Source organism: Empidonax traillii, unplaced genomic scaffold, assembly GCF_003031625.1.
Source record: "Empidonax traillii isolate 1590-97213 ecotype Southwest subspecies unplaced genomic scaffold, ASM303162v1 scaffold138:size3245559, whole genome shotgun sequence".
Taxonomy (NCBI): domain Eukaryota; kingdom Metazoa; phylum Chordata; class Aves; order Passeriformes; family Tyrannidae; genus Empidonax; species Empidonax traillii.
The window spans coordinates 780775-798721 of record NW_020955331.1 but is presented as its reverse complement, the minus strand read 5'-3'; the positions used below and the strand labels follow the sequence as shown (position 1 = coordinate 798721).

The 17947-nt window shown below is 44.0% G+C and overlaps 1 protein-coding gene across 7 annotated transcripts in view; it reads right to left on the bottom strand.

The window, feature by feature from the left end:
- The window catches only part of LPP (LIM domain containing preferred translocation partner in lipoma), a 319665-nt gene that overhangs the window by 217397 nt on the left and 84321 nt on the right, over positions 1–17947 (bottom strand). For 5 of the 7 annotated variants that reach the window (XM_027884103.1, XM_027884102.1, XM_027884104.1 and 2 more), the window contains one exon: positions 8721–8785. The exons of 1 other annotated variant lie outside the window; for it this stretch is intronic. The gene's annotated coding sequence lies outside the window, so the exon portion shown is untranslated. Of the gene's footprint in view, positions 1–8720; positions 8786–9774; positions 9793–17947 lie in introns of those variants that run through there. One more of the 7 variants, XM_027884108.1, reaches the window with a different exon arrangement.

The window sequence follows — 17947 nt, the reverse complement described above, 5'->3', positions numbered from 1 at the left end:
TGGAGGGTTAAAACAGAGGGGGAGCAGAGTTGGCAAAGGCTCATGATGGATAGCAGTGAGCTGTTCAGAAGAAAATTAAGAAAACATTTTGAATCCCCTCCTAAAAAGGAACAAATAGGTCCAACACGCCAACAGAAGGGGATTTTTTGCATCTCTGAATGATAGCGCTTCGCTTTTATGGCCTGCGGCTGCTTGGGAAATTCAAAACTATTTCTCTGAAGAATTCACTTGGACAAGCTTTATGGCTTTGATCAGTTAACTATTTTTTAATGCTAATCCACCCCAGTGATATTTGTCCTCCTTTTCCCCATGTGCACAGAAGCACAGACACAGACAAATACTACACAAAAGCAAACATTAGCCAGATGAACAGTCAGGAACAATGACATCCAGAGCCCATAACCAAACACCAACTCCATTCTGTTTTATTCTCTTCTATTCTAGCAGTTCAAGATCCTTTGGCCCAGTATGAGCTGCTAATGGAAATTCAGGAATCAAATTTCAGTGCCCAGAATGTACAATGCTTGTGCAGTGATCTGGTCACAAGTATTCTCACTTAAGTAAAAAATTTAAATTATTTCCTCTGAAAGTTGGAATAAAACACATGGCTGAGAGGCCTTATCAGAAACTTAACACAAACCTCTGCAAGTAGCTCAAGTGCTGCCCCGTCCTCCAGACTAACAAATAAAGATGCAGAAATTGTGATTTGCTTACATTTATGAAGCAAAGATTAAAAACGAGCCAAGAGCAGGACTGAAGTTACCAGATACCCATCACCCCACTGGAATTGCTCCAACCTGCCCCACAATCTCAGGAGTACAACCCGAGCGCCACGCTAAGCCAAACTTCATCTACAGCACCGAAGTCAAACTGTGTACAAGAACATGCTGAGTATCTAAGCAATTACTGAATTACCTGTCATATTAGTTGCACCACTGTGACATCCCATGACATATACAGCAGCCACTACACTTAAAGAAAACCCTGACTAAGGGACAGTCCCTGCTCTGCAGCATCTCTGGTATTCAGGCTGTTATCTGCATTTTGCTTGCTGTCTTTGGGTAACAGATTCAGGCGATATTTCCTGTGGCAGAGAATTACACAGGCTGATTACCCTCTGTGGAAAAGTGAAGAAATCCTGGAAGCAATTTTCTGTCTCAATTGTTCCCAGAGCACAGTAACAATCTTTTATCCCTCTTCCTATTTTCTGCTCAATGCCATCCAGGCTCGGCAGGCAGAATCCATCACGACGACACCTCAGGTCTGGGCCCTGCAAACACTCATCCAGGTGAAACTTGACACATGAGTAGCCCAACAAACTTCAACCAGTGCCAGCCTTGAACTTGGCCACAACCGTTTTAGAGGACAAAATGACTGGAATGAGATATGTGAGAGACTCGAAGTACCTAGGAAATGTTCAGTCCTAGGTAGGACCAGGCTTATCTCAACAGTGTAACACAGATAAAGTTTTTGTGATGCACATCTTAATGTAGCTCTCTCAAAATTCATCACCAGATACTCCTAGGCACATGGTGTGACTCTTGGGGTGTCCTGCATAGGACCAGGAGTTAGACTCGATGATCCTGATGGCTCCTTTCCAACTTAGCATAGTTTATCTTTCTATGATATTTAAAGGAAATCGGGAAAGAGCAGCTGTACCTGACAATTGTGTATCACAGGTAGAGCTACTAAGACAAAAAGATAATTTTATCAAACTAAAAGTTTCATTACCCAGGGCAGGGTGGTGGGTAAGGGGTAAGAGGACACACTCATAATCAGAATTATTCAATCAGAAATCATTTTCCATCCAAATGAATTTTGATACAAAATATTAAATTTTTGTAATCAATGGGGCTTAAAAATCAGTCAAAATAGTTCTTTGAATTGACACTGTCAGTGCCAGAGTGGGAGAACAATCTCTTTGGATAATCTGCATCCAAAAGCAGGTACTCCCTTTTCAGTTGTGTTACTACTTTTTTTAATAAAGGTAACATTAAAAATATTACTACTTTTCAGCCGATGCTGCTGGGGGAGGGAAGGAAGGGGGCTGCAGGCCTGCTGCAGAACTGCACGGCCAATCTTAGTATCTCTTAATTTCCAAATGAGGAATTTGGTAGTAAACAACCTTTTTCCTTGTACACAAACATTTTTAATTTCATGCCCTGCTAATCATACATCTGTTAGAGCTCCTTTTCCATCCATTGCACTAACGATAATAAAAGAAAAATCACTGCACTAACAACGTGGTTTGTCTAAAATGAAAACTGAATAATAACCAGTGTTCCTCTGTGAGATGAGGCAAAGCAGCAGCACTCACTCGTCGGAGTGACATGGTTTGAAAAGTGACCCACTCACATACATCTTGCTGGTGGCCCTCACTGCTGGCAACCCCTCTGCCACTGCTGTGTTCGTGTAAGAGCCTTTTTGGGAACGGCTCCACGTGACAGCTTCTCCCAGGCTTCCTGGCGGTCCACAACAGGCACCACCATTAGCAAAGCTCCTGTACTTTGCCTCACACACCAGTTACTTCCGTCCCCTCATTCCTCCCCCTTCTATTTTTTCCTCACCTCCTCTATCAGCAGGATATTACTGTGATGGATGCTACAGCACTGCCTTCACCTTCCCAAGTCTCTTTTCACTGGTGAGATCCAGTGGGCCTCTCATACCAGACTTCAGATATGTTCAGTGCTTTTACCTGTGCCTTTCGCATACAAGAGCTCACTGATGTGCTACTCGAAAGTGCACTTAAATATGTGACTACACCCTTGAAAACATGTAAGTTTTTATCACCTCTTCAATAACATTAATGAAAGTGTCAAGGTTGTTATTTAATAGACATGCCCAGCTGAAATGCCAAGTTAAACGGGCCCCAAGAAATACCCACAATCAAGACCATCTGATTTGGCCTAAGGAAGAAATGTTTTACAATAAGACACTGGAATGAGTTGCCTAGAGAAGCTGTGAATACCCCATTCCTGGAAGTGTTCAAAACTAGGTTGGATGGGGCTTGGAGCAACTTCATCTAGTGGAAGATATTCCTGCCCATGGCAGAGGCATTGAAACAGTCTTTAAAGTTCCCTTCCAATGCAAACCTTTCTATGATTTTAAGATTCTAAGATTTACTGTCTTGCATTGCCCACACTCCTCTTTTCTGGATTGCTGACACACAGCTTTTGCCTTCTTAGACTCCTCCTATTCCCATAGCTGTGCTGGGCCAACTCCAAATCAGAAATATTGCACTTGTAAGACCTATGCAATGGTAGCTGAGAGTTTTAATCAGTAACAGGAATCCATCTGAAGCCCCAGGCAATGTGGCACAAAGGCGTTCTGGGTTGAGGTACATTACTCTGCTACACCTGGGACTCCTCTTTGGCCTCCAGTCCTCATATTAGCACACTGAACCCTCTCCTCCTTCCAGAGGCTATTTTCTAAAGCACAGTTATCTACATAAGCTCTCCCTTGTCTTCACTAGGAAGTGCAGTTGTTTGACTAATCGGCTTTAAGGCTTTTTTGAGTTAACTAATTTCAATTAATTACTCCCATTTTGCAGATAAGCAAACAAAAGAACAAAAAAAGGGAAACATCTTGGTCTAAATTAATGGAAGGGAGTTTAGGGCACAAACACACTCCTTGACCTGGGTCCAGAGTAATCACTAGGATGAGGACCTTGGCATCCCCAGCCTCCTCCTCATCCTCCAGAAGCAACACCAACCCTGCCCTGCACAACCAGCCCTTCAGCTCACCGAGGATGTGTCTTTGTTTTTATTTTAAATTGATTTTTTTCTTTATTTTACTTGTGCCTTCATGCTAAAGCCACAGGGATTTGTACTGCTACTGTACAAGCCAGCTTTTTATTACCCAATACACAGTTTTAGCCCAGTTGCCCCAAATGCAGAGTTACCCCTGAAGGCATCAGCACTGTTCTGTCAGGGCTCATTTCTGAGCCTGAGCACTGCACACAGCAGATTTGGGCAAAGTGATCCAAACCAGACTGTATCTAAGACTAGGTTACCATGACCAGCAAGAACACAGGCAGTGGTACATCTCCTTTGTCAATACACAAAAGCATTCAGTCCTGGATTCTTCTGACCACTAATCAAAGTGTATTCAATCAAACAACCCTACCAGAATTAACAGGGAAAAGAATAAAAAAAGACTTGGTTGAGCAAAAGTACTCTTAGACACATTTGATGTAATAGTCATATGATTAACAAACTGTCATATCAAAGTTTTCTGCGAAGTAGGAACACTCTGACAGTTCATATTTTAAAAACTGACATTTTGATTCATTACTGTAAATAGCACTCTGTATTAAATATTGTGACAAGGCATACAGTGTATTTTTGAGCTCTGTAACATTTAGGAAGTACTGGATTTTTTTAACTTTTTTTTTTTTTTTTAAGCACGTATAATATCAAAAGCAGTTAAAGCAGAACTCCACGAAAGCTTCTAGAGGAGAGAATCATGATTTCTGAAATAACCTATTTCTCTGCCATCATTTCAAGCACTGCTGGGAACTTAGGCCCACAAGGATCTTAATGTACTGTTTGCATAATAAAATAGGGAATTGTCTCACAGAACAAAAGAGCTATATGGAAAGTGGCTACATTAAATAATGTAAAATTACTCACTAGCAAATCATCCCGAAGTTGGCATAAGAGGAAGAACACTAAAAGGTGCTGAATTACCACTCAGAATATTTGAGAGCAGGTTCATAACTGAGATAAACAACACCATGTCGAAATGACTGCCCAAATGTGTATCTTGATTATCCCCCTAGTATTCAGGCACATGTTTTCCTCCCTCCTCTGTCTCACCACTCCCTTTTATCTTATAAAGGATAAAAATGGGAAATGAGAGTTGGGGCACAGGGACAGCAGGATCGCCTCTTCCAGCAGTGGCACAAACTCAGACTGGTTGAACCTGCTTGTGTAACCACAACTTGAGTTCAGTTATCGCCCATCTTCCCCAAAAATCAGAGACCTTCACACCCTTCTCAGTAGCTCAGTTTTGTCCACTTAGACTGTGAGCTCTTACAGACAAGAGGTGACTACCCCTATGCACATTTGTGCAAGCAGACCTGAGCCAGTCCCCTGGGACCTGCTGAAACCCACACGTGGGCAGAGAACTGCTACCAACCCCTGCAGCCCTGCACAGCCATGCCCATCACAGACAGAGGAAGAGCAGATAGCACTCCCCTCACTGCCAGGGTGAGCAGGAAGGACTGCCCAGTTGAAGCTGTCAAGGACTTCTCCTTGTACAGGGGTCCACAGCAAGGCAGCTGACACTGTAGGGATGCTGTGAGCCACTAGAACCAACCTATCAATCAAGAGCACTTACTTATCCCCTTATTGCTCATGGACCCCTTTCCATGGGTCACCAGTATCAGGACAAACAGGACTGGGACCAGAAGCAATAACACAAATGTTCTGCATTTTCTCAAAAGTAAATCCCTTGATAGAGAAATTAAAAATAACAGCCCAAGCCAACACATAAAGACCTTGATAAAGCAGCAGAGAAAAAACAGAGGCTGTTCAACCTGTTTTCAAGATGCTCAGGTTTTAAGAGGACTATAGTCCAGGGCTTCAGAAAATAAAATGGTTACCATTATCATTGCTTGCAGCCAGCTGCAAGTGGAGCTCTGGGCTCAGAGAGAATGGATATGCTGCCATAAACATGAGCCTAGCCCGGGACATGGTGAGGGAGTCACGCACACTGACGATGGATCACAGCACTGTTCTAACAGAAGTTTGATCCAGCACAGCCTGCCTTTCCCCAGGAGCAACTACACACCCCTCACATGCTGGAAATCTTGCGGATGTGTTTGCACGCCAGCAAGTGTGGTAGTAGTAGTGGTCTAGCCAGACATCCAAAACATATTGGCACCACTATAATTTGTCCATTCACCAATATGTTTTCCTAAAAACACCCATATGCTTTTCCTGCAGTTCCCATATGCTTTTGCAAAGAGAAACAAAAACATTTTGTTAGTTGTGAGCGATTGATCGCCACATATTTCACAGAAGTCAAGTAGAAAAACAACAACAACAAAAAAGCAGTCAGCTGCTTCCCCCTCCCTTTCCTCTCTGTTCACGGAGGGAACTGTGAAGAGCGGGAAAAAATTCAGCCCACAGCAAAATACACACACCGCTCATTTTTTTGCACTGCAAGATATTCTAGGAATTACAGGAGGAATCTTCATTAAAAACAAGCTATCAAAGATCTGGCAGCCAGTGGCATACCAGACAGTAATTCAGCATTGGGTGTTCAGCTCAGTGCTCGGCACTCACTCGGGTCTGCGCCGCGGGCAGCGCAGCCCACAGGAATCCAGGCTCCTGGAGAAGCACATTAAACAAGCCTGGCGGGGGGGGGGACAGCATGGTAAAGTGGTTACAGCCCTTCCAATTCACAGGACATCTCATTTGATGCCAAATGTATCTCTACCCACAGGTATAAAGACCCCTCTCGCACGTAGGGCTTCCCAGGGAGGTGCTGCCCTGCTAACGTGAAACCTTAAAGCAGTCAGAGGGCAAGGCAGCAGGCAGGCTGCTCAGTTCAACTGGGAGCAGGCACAAGGGTGTACAAGTGTGTCTGTGTCAAGGCTGGAGCATGTGGGAACCGAAGCTGTTTAGTTAGAGATTCATTAAGAAACAGTAGACCTAGGGCCAACGTTCAAAGAGGGATGGGAAACATTTCTCTGGAGAAAGATTAGTGTGTGTTCTTCTTTACACAAATAAAATTAAAGAGAGAATCATAATATAGACAAATCAATTAACTTCTGAAAAGCCAAGGGCACTGCATGCAAGAGCAGATGAGAGGGGAAAAAGCTTTGTTACAGGGCCACTGAAGCAGTGCTTAGCCTTTCTCCCCTGGAAAAGAAATTCAGCTATTGCTGAAGTTTTAATGGATATTTGCTGAAGTTCTGATGTTCAGCCCTGGCTTCATCACACTCACTGTTACAGGAACACAGTTACTTCCTTCCTAAAATGTCCATACCTATATTTCATTAAAACTCTATGCACTAAGAGCCTGGGATCATCTTTGTGAAGACTATGGAAAATACCTAAGGGCAGAGGTCAAAGGACTCCAGGGGTGCTTGACTCAGCAGTTTCAGCCTGAAGGTAGGAGATGGAGGTTGACAATCTATATAGGACACCCAGAACTGCATGCACCTTTCTATCAGAATAAGCTTTTTGTGACACAGTCCCATGTTCTACAGTTCTCTGACAAATTTAACCAGGAATGCTCTTTGCAAAGTTAGTGTTTTTTTAAAATGATCTAATCTCACACCAAGCCTAATGAGAAGCCAGATGCAACAGGTGAAGAGCCCAATTTTTCACAGAAAGAAAGCTGAAAACCCAGTCAGGAGAAGAGAAATTAATCTCTTTTACAGGACACAGAGTAAAAAACCAATTTGTTGGAGACAGCTTGCTTGGCAAGATACATTTTATGATATGTTTTTGTCTTGAGAGGACTTGTAAGTACCTGAAAATCTGACTTCAGCACTCACAAATGTATTGATATTGTTGCTCAAGCTCTGAACAGAAAGCAAAACTAATAATGCCTCATTCATTTAACAGTATAAAACGATGGGCTTCTTCCTAGATTTCATATTTACAGCAACCCACTGGGACAGTTTATTAGACTTAGCCAGGAAAGCTGCCACAGAAAGAGTGAGACTAACAGAAGAGCTGCCATTAATCTTCCATAACCCAGCAACTGGGAAGATCAGGCCTTGAACCAAATTCTACTCTCTTGCTATTAATCTCCTGTCCTCTACTTATTAATCCTTGGTCTGTCTTTGTCTTTCAACATTTATTAATGACTCTTGTTTGCAGTAAATAGGATGCTGAAATCTCATCTCCAGCTAGCCATAATTTACACAACAACAACAACAAAATAAAAAAAAAATTAAACCCAAGAAGAGGGTAAAGGAAAAAGGGAGGGATGTGCATTGCATAGTAAAAGGGAAGAACGAGAATGCCTTTATATTCAGTGACACAAGAGGGTGAAGAAGCACTACTCCTTATTTGGCATATCACATAGACATCTCACGGTCCTCAAGTCAGGTAACATCGTGGCAAATAAAGAAGCTCCACTAGTCAAAACTACCAGGGTAGCAGTTCATTCATTATCTGTTTCTCATAAAGGCTGCATGCTGCTTTCTTTCCACAGGAGTCACGACTTTGCTGCACCTCTAGCACCCTTTTGTCTCCTGGGATGGCACAACAGAGAGAGGCTTGAGGACAGACCCACTGCCCTGACACTGTTCCTGAAATTAATTTGCTCCTCATATGAATTTCTACTCATCCATTGAAGCATGGCTGATTAAAACTAATAATACAGTCAGTTCTCCATCACCAGCTGGGAGCATCTCCAGCCTGCAGAGAGCCACACCATGAATGGGGAATGAATTCAGATCCACAAGCAAGAAAGTTTTGTTCAAAAAGGAGTCAAAGCAATATGGCCCACAGAACCAAGCAACTGTTCCCATACAACACCTCCACTCCCAGGAGAGCCTGAACGTTTCCTGCTTCTAGACCTGGACTCAGAAAGAGTAAAAATCACCTCAACCCTTCTGGGCAGGCTGGCCTCCCACCACCCCAGGCTTTGGAGAAATGCCCATCAGTTGCTGAACAACCAAACATGGTACCGAGGTCTTTCCACTCTCCCTAAACTCAGCAGTTGGCAAAAGCCCTTGGAGTTAATCTATTCCTCACCTGGAAGCAAAGCAGCCCCTTCAGGCACCCAGACGGACGTACAGACAGGTTCTTCCAAGGGATCTCTGCAGGTGCAAACAGAAAGGTCAGAATCAACATTTTGCTCATTGTAAAAGCAGAAAGTAAATCAAGCTGGCTGTAACACCTCGCCAAAAAAAAAAACCTCAAAAGGGCACGTAAGGCCAGCTGCCCTCCTGTACAGAGCAGACCATAGCTTTTTTTCCCCTCTCTGAAACAACTCATGTGTCAGTCTGTCCTTGTTTTGACCCATATAAGGGTTTTTCACACATTGGCAGCACAGATTACATCTGAGCAAGAGTTGAAGTAGCTGAGGTTTATTTGGAAGAGAAGCTACTTGTTTTAAATCACTGTAGAGCTGGTGAAAGGCACTGACGTAAGGGCTGCAGGTAACAAAGTCCCTTTCAAAGCCTGACCAGACGCCCTTCTGCCTCTCATGCTTAAAAGGTCTCTTCTTCCCAAGTCTCTGCTGCCGCTCAGGCCAACGGTGAGTCATTCTCACAGCACTGGCTTTGCCATGCAAGCATCAAGAAGCACCCAAGATGGGATGCATTAAACACACAGCCATTGTGGAAAAAGAGTCAGGGTGGGACAGCCCAAACCCCACCTCCATCTCCAGCCCTGGTTTCCTTTCTGGGTGTCTCCAAAGATACCCAATTTAAAAAAAACACAGGTCTTCTAAGTTGCCACAAGCTGCTTTCGAATAGCAGTCTTTCACATTTCCAGCTTATTGATATTTGAGCCTATCTGATGTTTTCCATTTCCTTTCATCTCAGTCTTGAAGAAGAAATGAGCAAGTTCAAAAAATGCTAGTGATGGTTAATGAAAGGTCCATCTCTGCCTGTCCCAGTCTCCTAGCCCACCATGCTCCTGGTTGCACCAGGTTACCCTCAATTCCTCCTAACTGCATCCTTACCCCTATTTTCCTGAGATTAGCCAAGGATTAAGTCATTAAAAGAGAGGAAGGAGAGACATATCTAGCCAGTCACAAACATGATTTTTTTAAGGAAACCGGGCTAAACCTCATTAGACCCACCATCAGCTGTCTTTCCTCAGGAGAAGCGGGCCTGGCAGGGCAGCAGCTTTGCGCTCCCGGTCCACAATGAATTAAGAGGAGCAGAACAGCAGCAGTTGCTTCAGATCCACACCGAAGCATAAGAGGCACAGAAAAATTTGCTGAGGACCTGCCCACACAGACACTGGATATTCTTTTCATATTTGCCATGACAAAAAATTTGCGTTAACATTTTTGCAAGCACTGTAAGCCCGTATCAAGTATCAGCAAAGAGGCAGACAGGTGTCCTGACCACAGCGGAGACAGCATATGCAAACAGTTTGGAATTTATTATTATTTTTTTTTTAAGAGAGAAACAAATCCCAGAGATTTTTCTGTGCATGATACATTTTCTGCTCCCTGTTTGATGTTGCTTTCAGACTTCAGACTTCAAATAGCTAACACTAACCTATGCCTCAAGCCTGCTTTAAACTAATGGCCCTTATGTGACCAGAAATGAATGCATGGTGAATCACTTATGCCACACACAGTGGGGGTGATGAGCGGTGGCCCATGTCTCCTGATGGCTGCAGGGACACGAGTAAGTTGGGGGAAAGGAGAACCCAGCTCCCTCTGCATCAAAGCCAGATAACTCAGCAATAGTGTCTTTGCATTTTTTTTGGAGACGGAAAACACAAACTCCAGGTCAACAGCCCAACCACAAGCAGTCAGAGAGAACAACCTAACCACTGGCATTTTCTGCAAAGTAGAGAGAGAGAGAGAGAGAGAGAAAGAGAGAGAGAGGGAGAATCTGCATAGGCTGCACTTCCACTCCCTCTTGCTTGCCTCTGGGAGACGCTTAAGAGAAGCTGCATTTTAATTAGAAGCCCCAACCAAGGGAATCTGATCTTGACAATAACGGAAAGAGAGCAACCCAAAGTTACAGACTTCAGGGTATGTGGGTCCCAGCCCTTCACTTCTTCGCTGACATTACTGCTTTTAGGAATTAAATCAAAACCCCACTTAACTTCACAGAGGTTGCAATTTGCATCTAAAGCGCTGCCTAAGCCTCAGTTGTAATAAACAGATATAGCTCCACTGAAATCCAAGGAGTTATTCTGATTTTGTCTGGTTACAGATCTACAGACCCATAAACATTACAGTTCATGCAACCTCCAGCTAAGTATCTTCTAATGGAAGACCATTTTCTTTGTCAGATGGATTGGGATAACTTCTTTAAAACACTCTTGAAGACTCACTAGAATCACTGGGTTTTTTTATTCATATATTTTAAGAATAAACCCCAGCAGCTACTTAACACTGGAAGAACACAGGATAACAGTCTACAAACAAAGCTTGAGTGGAGATATAACTAGAGTTTGTGATTTTCTTTGGGAAATTGGTAAAATGGAGAGAGGAAAGAAAACAGAAAAATGAAACTGAGCTGTGAACACATACTGAGAAATCACATATTATTTGACAGATAATGAATGAAAAAGAAGCACAGGGAATAAGGAAGCAAAATCATGTAATTCTGTCCTCCTTTTGAGCCTTATTAAATTATATTTTGGGTATAATGCCCAGACAATATGTCATGCACCCAAGGAAAAAGCTGCATTTCACTGGCTGTCACTTGCTGATCTCAGGATGGTCTCCTCTCCCTCAGCCTTCCTCACCTCCTTGTAATAAACCACCCAGAGATAGGCTTGTACTGATCGTGCTCCCAGGAGCAGAGCAGTGCTACTGACAAGTTTTACAGACCTCTGCCCAGGGGTGGATGCTGCCAAACATCACTACATCCATGCCATGGAGCTACCGTTGCCTTCTATAAACCATCTCACCGAATGAACTGGCTCCCTTGGGCAAAAGGTCACTCTATCAGCTGTAACCAAGCTCCCGTTCAGACTGTTGCATTGCCACAGCATTGCTGATAAAGGAGAATCCTGGTTTGTTTAGTTTTTTTCATTTTTTTTGGCCAAATTATAGTGCCAAGCATGAATTATAAGCCAAGCCTAAAGCAGGGAGAGGTGGAAGAGTCTGGCCTAACATTTAGCAGAAAATCCACAAGCATCCCAGGCCCTGCCATGGGATTCAGGTGCTGATTACAAAGGTCCACCAGCACAAAGAAGTCCCTTTGAGCAGCTCCTCAATCTGCGAGCCTTCTGAAGGGGCACCTCTGACCAGCATCACTGCCTGGGTCAGCCAGCCAAAGGGGTGGTGGGGAACATTTGAGTTATTTTCTCATCTGATTTTCATTTCATTAATTCATCACTCAAGCCAGGGAAATACTCTGATACACCTGTTTGGGTGCTTCTCTCTTCATACACAGATTTGTAAAGCACCACAAGTTAGGCAAGGCGGTAGCACCACCAGGTCCTGTGCTAATGATGTAGCAAGGGCACTGTGGTGCCAGCCTGTATCTCACAGGCACTGGGCTGTAGGATGGCAGCAGATGAGAGCCACATGTCTGAGCTGCTCTTCCGGGCTGGCAGGTCACCACACTTCAGGTATGGCTGTCACACTCACACAGGTGCCTGCACCAACAACAGCTTTGTACTGGCTCAAAAAGGGAAAGGGTAGAGAGGAACACAGCCACTCAACACCCACCCCCCACCCTCAGTGTGTGCACAGGGGTGGTGGGAGACAGGCATATTTAGAGCCCCCCAGAGTGCACTCCATCGTAATTCCCTCCTGCTCCTCCAGCCCTGAATGCAGCCTTAAAAATCCATAGCTCCAGATAGCTCGCCCAGATGCTGCTACTCCAGTTCAGTGGGGAGAGGATGAGCTCAATTTCGCAATCAAATAGGAAGTATTAGTTTTTGGTAGAATCAAAAAGACACGCCCCATTCAAATCAAAAATAAAACAGAAGAAGTGAGACAGAGGAACAGTCTCCTCCACTGCTTCAGTGTCTGAGAGTTGCTCCCAATTGCAACTAAAGCTCAGGTAGCTCAGGTGCAGCAGGAAAGCCATCCCAGTTTGCCAGCATCACGCTCCATGGCACTGTCCTCCTGTACCAAAGTGCTACTGAACTGTGAGAGCAGCTCCTCTGGGAGAGGATGCTTGGACATGCCGCTCATGGCTCCCCAGCATCGTCTGCGGAACTGGCTCTCCAGGGACAGCAGAACCGGGACAGCAATCACACGCGTTCCTTTTGCGCTGCAAATCAAGTCAAACCACAAGCATAAGGAGCACCCAGGTGCATAGCACATCTAGTATCCAAGCACGAAGCAGTTGCCAGCCCCATACCCAAGCCCTGCCACGTGCAGTGGGCAGGTTTGCTCCCTGCCTGATGACTTTCTTTTCACCAGCCGATGTAGAAGCTTCCCAGAGAGACCCAAGAGAAAGTCAGGCACAGCTCAAATAAGCACCTGGACCTACAAACAACAGATTAAATTCTCAAGCTACAAAACTATGTTTTAGCAAAAGTGCAATTGAACTCCATGTACTTGTTACATTTCTAAATATACTCTGGTTGTCAAGACAACAAAGAGACTGATGGATCTCTAAAGTGTACTGTATCTATTTAATTGTCAGCATTTCAAACTGACTCAAGAAGGGAAAAAAATGCTGCGTGATAAGTCTAATTGTCATGGTTACCACCGGCTAACCCCACAATAAAAATATATATATTCTGGCTAAATGTGCCAAGCCATGTGAGGAGCAGATGGGAGACATTCTCATTACTGCAACAGCCTCCACTGGAAAACTAAACTTGAGGAAAGATGCGAGAGACTTTACAGAGATCTCAGACACAACAGACACCGTGGGCTGCATCTTCCCAGTCGTTTGGCAGCAGTTGCTCAGGCTTTTCTGCTGTGCTTATTCACCCCGTGAGTGTTGGGACAACCCATGGGGCTGGGGCTGCATAGCTTGAGAGCATTCTGTTTTGAGGATTTCATCCCTCCCTGAAGAGAGCCTGAGATGCGAGATGTTACTCTTTAAAAGCCTCTGACAACACCTGATGTGCAACCGCCTGGTTTTGCACTCCCACCCTCACCTGCTTGCCCTCCTCCCTCCAGGGGGCTATATCCAAGCCCACAGGCATGGCTCTGCCAGGAGGCTGCTACAGCCTGGACCTTCTGCTCTCATACCATTAACAGCTAAAGCAAGGGTATGTCCCCGCTTAGGGATGAGAAACAAGTGGAAAGAAACAGCTAGCCAATACTGCAAATACACCGGCCTGAAGCTGAGCTGCAAAACATCATGGACCCCCAGCAAGCCTCTGCAACCCATCTGACAAGCACGATTCAGCAGTGTGAAGAGCCCCACTATTCACAACATCTCTTCTGAAAGAGATGTTTTCCAAAAAATGCCACACTGGCTTTTTACATGGAAGAGCTCCACAACAACATCTGGGTTTATCTACCTGCATATAAAATGATTATGGCTCTTCTTCACTGACCAAAACTCATCCATCTATACTCAGTTCCCATTTTCATTTCATTAAACCAAAATTTAAGTGGCAGGAGAAAGGCACCAGTGTCATCCAGCAATGGAAAACAACTTAAGTTGACTCAGTGAGCACTGACTTAAAAGCTGGACTCAATGATCCTCGTGGGGTGTCCCTTCCAACTCAGAATATTCTGTGATTTCAATGAATGGGCAGGTTTCCAATTAGTTTGAATCTTCCCCAGTACTTTTGACAGAAAACACCTCAAAGCTGAATCATATTTAAAAATCTCCCCCAAACTGTTGCACTCCTTCATACAGATAAAAGCTCTGCAACTCTCCTGTCAGACACTTTCATGGAAACCATAAGGCATTGCCTAAAACCATCTCAAGGAGAGCCATGAAATAAAATCTGTTTGGAAAACACTGCTTAAGAGAAACATCACTTCCCAGGCGCCTCAAGCAACACATTTGAGTTTGTGATATTTTCCCTGGAGCTTGCCCCTGCTCATCACCAAGATGAACAATTTCTGAATTCCAAATATGAGGTTCTTCCTGATGTAAAATGAACTTTCATGCCTACCAGTACAGTCACTGTATGGTTCACCTTGCCTGCTGCTTCACACAGAGTGGTCTGCGCACGGAGATGGGCAGCGAACGTCAAAACAGAAGTAGCACAGAAGGGTTATTTCTGGGGCTTGTGTGAAAATTACTTCAAATACTACTTAAGTTAGGAGGTAAAAAGGAGTTTTTGGCATGAAGAAGACTTTGGTCTAATGAAAGTCAAAGGAACTTAAAGGCAGCTGTTTTTTTACAAGTATTTGGGCACACCCAAACCAACACAGCATCAGCATTTTGTCCCTAGATGCCCAAATCATTTTGAAACTAAGCATTATCCATAAGGAACTTCAAAGAGATAACAGTCCTCCTGAAAGCTGTATCCAGAGCTTAGTTGAGCTGAAATCCCAAACAACCAAAAGCTTAAAATCATGCTCCTATTTCAACACCATACGAGTATGGGAACCTAACTTTGGTTTTCCTGTTACTGAAAGTGCTCGCCTAGGGCTCCAGGCTTTTACAGTTATGGCTTTGGGACAACTATTACATTCTGTTCTAACAAAGCACATGCTCTCTGGAGCAAACTTCCCAGGATGACTCCTTTGCTTTGGCACAAATGGACTCATTTGGTTTAGATAAAAGGATGTTCCCTTGCATCATTTTCATTTGATTTTTTTTTGTAAGATAGAGAAACGGTTAATTTTGCTAAATGAGTGCTCTGTTGCCATGACTTCACTGCAGACAAAAAAAAAGTCATCAAGCTCCTTTTCCTTGGGCGTTGTTTTTTTTTTTAAACAGGTATTTGATCATCTTGATTCTCTTGCTTCTCTTCTCATCAATCTGATTCCAAGCAATATCCTGTTGTCAAATACATAATGGCTATAGCTACTCGGTAAATTATGGAGATATTCCCGCACAAATTCATTCCCCCACAATCCACCTCTACCAGCTGTGCCAATGCACCCTCTATGACTCCTTATGCAGGGCAGTGCAGCTTGCAAATAGATGCAAGTAGGCAGCAAATCTCTCCAAATGAAAGCCTAAATGTATGAGATTAGTCCCTGAAAGTCATAATTCCCATGCTCCCACCAAAGACCAAAGGATGGCTCCATCCTAGTCGCTGTCAAGCCAGACTGTTGCCCAGGATTTTGCCCTAGTCTAAAACCAGAAGCCTGAAGTCCTTCCCACTGCCTCAGTTTCTCTCATGGATGAAAAGGGCTGCATGTACATGCCATCTGCCTCCGTGGGGTGTTACAATAGTGGCTGAGTTAATATTCATGGAGTACACTGGGGATTAAGAGTATTATAGACTTTACTGAGGAAGAGGGTTTTTTCTTTTTTCATGTTTGCATTGAATAGACAGACCAAGCAGAAACAGCATTTGTAGCCTGCAGCCTAGTAAATGGCTTATTACAGCATGCAGCCTACCAGCTCACCTCCAACCAGTCTCGCTTAAACGCATGTAGGTGGAAGTGTTGCTCATTCTAGAGAACTTTCTTTTTCACTGTCTCTGTCTGATGGAGACTCTGGATAGCTGGGCTCACAAGACAGGGCTTAGGATATAAATACTTCAGTATGAGCTTGTTGTTCAGTACCTATTTACAGCAATCACAGAACAATTAATTACTTCCCATCTAAGACTAATTCCTGTCTCTTCCAAAAAGACTGAAGGGGGGTGAGTTTTGTCTCTAGACTTTTAATTTCCTGATGAGTCATAGCAGACACACTACAATAAGTTCAATACTTCAATCAGACTGTTTCTTATCCAGATATATTCAATACATTACTAAGATGTGGAAAGTGCTATTTTAAGGGCTGATTTCAGGCATTGTATGCATAATGCTTTCACATTCAAACACGTGCTTTCTCCTGGATGAGACAGATGTACCTCCTCCTACACCACCATCCCTTATCCCTCCCCACCAAATCATACAGGTAAATAAACACTGGAAAAGTAGAAAGTGAAGAATTGCGCACTTGGTGCACTGATTCTTACAACACACAGCCCTTCAGTACATATCCCTCTCTCCCACTTCACTAGTTCATTCCCTGCCCTTTGGCAATAAAATAACTTATGTGACAACAGCATCTGACAAGAAGAAAACATTCACAGACTACACGGGTTGCAACAAGTCCACAGCGTCTTGCTTTCTTCGTTCTAGGGCCAAGAATCATACATTTATTGTTCTGCCCCAAGGAGCAACTCTGCATCCCTGTACGAATCCTCAGTTGTCCCCAGTTCCCACGCCACCCACTCACAAGCTCCCAGGCTCCATCAAGCAGGCAGAAGACTCTTTGCCCAACTTCCAAGTAGCAACACAGATTGTGGGGACCAGCAGGTGCCCTCTGGTCCTCATTATTTACTTAATTGAACAGATTTAGATATAATTTATTGTGTCAATTGGGCAATTGATCCCAGCTGGGTCATTTGCGTCTACAACAGGTTGCACTCAGCATCAGCCTGACCACAGCCAGCTGAGGAGGCTGCCTCACCCAAGCAGACTATCAAGAGCAGAGCAGTGGTAGCAACGGCCACATCTCCACAGACCATGCACATGCCTTAGTTCTCAGAAGCAATGCCATTAAAAGTTCCCAGAAACCAATAGCTCCCTAAAAAAACGTGTGGCTATGACGACAAATAGATTAACTACCATGCTTGGGTGAGAGAGACTAGGTACCCGTGACAGATAGCTATGGTGTTGTTTTTAGAGTTGCTAGTGTGCCATCAAGGACATCTGCTGCTCTAAGAGCAGCCACTGCACAGACACCACCTCAAGACTACCCTTGTGTTAATTGCCAACAGCAGTTTTCCCCATGGCACAACTGGACTATGCAAGCAGTTTCTAGGCAAACAGCAGTAGTGCCAGTTTCTGCCAAGCCCATGCTAATTGCAAGTGATTCCAGCTCAAATGCTCTTAAGTCAGAAAGTATTAAGGTGACGTGTAACCAAGGTCTCACATTTGTCTCACCAGCTCTCTTGTGGTGAATGAACCTACAATCAGCCATGAAGATCTGTCACTGCCTTCTTTCTTTCTTCCTCCTTGGAAAAACTTTCACATAAATTCTAATTTTAAGCCAACAAAAATGCAGAATGTTTTCGATCCTCACAATGCCCTGAGCCTGTTAGTGTAACTGAACTGTCAAAGCAACACAGAGGACATGGCCACTGATATTCCATTAAAGGCAAGAGATCCTCCAAGGATCAATGTCTCCTCAGGTATCACATTTATCTCAAAACTTGAGGGGACCTTAGGAACATTCAACTAG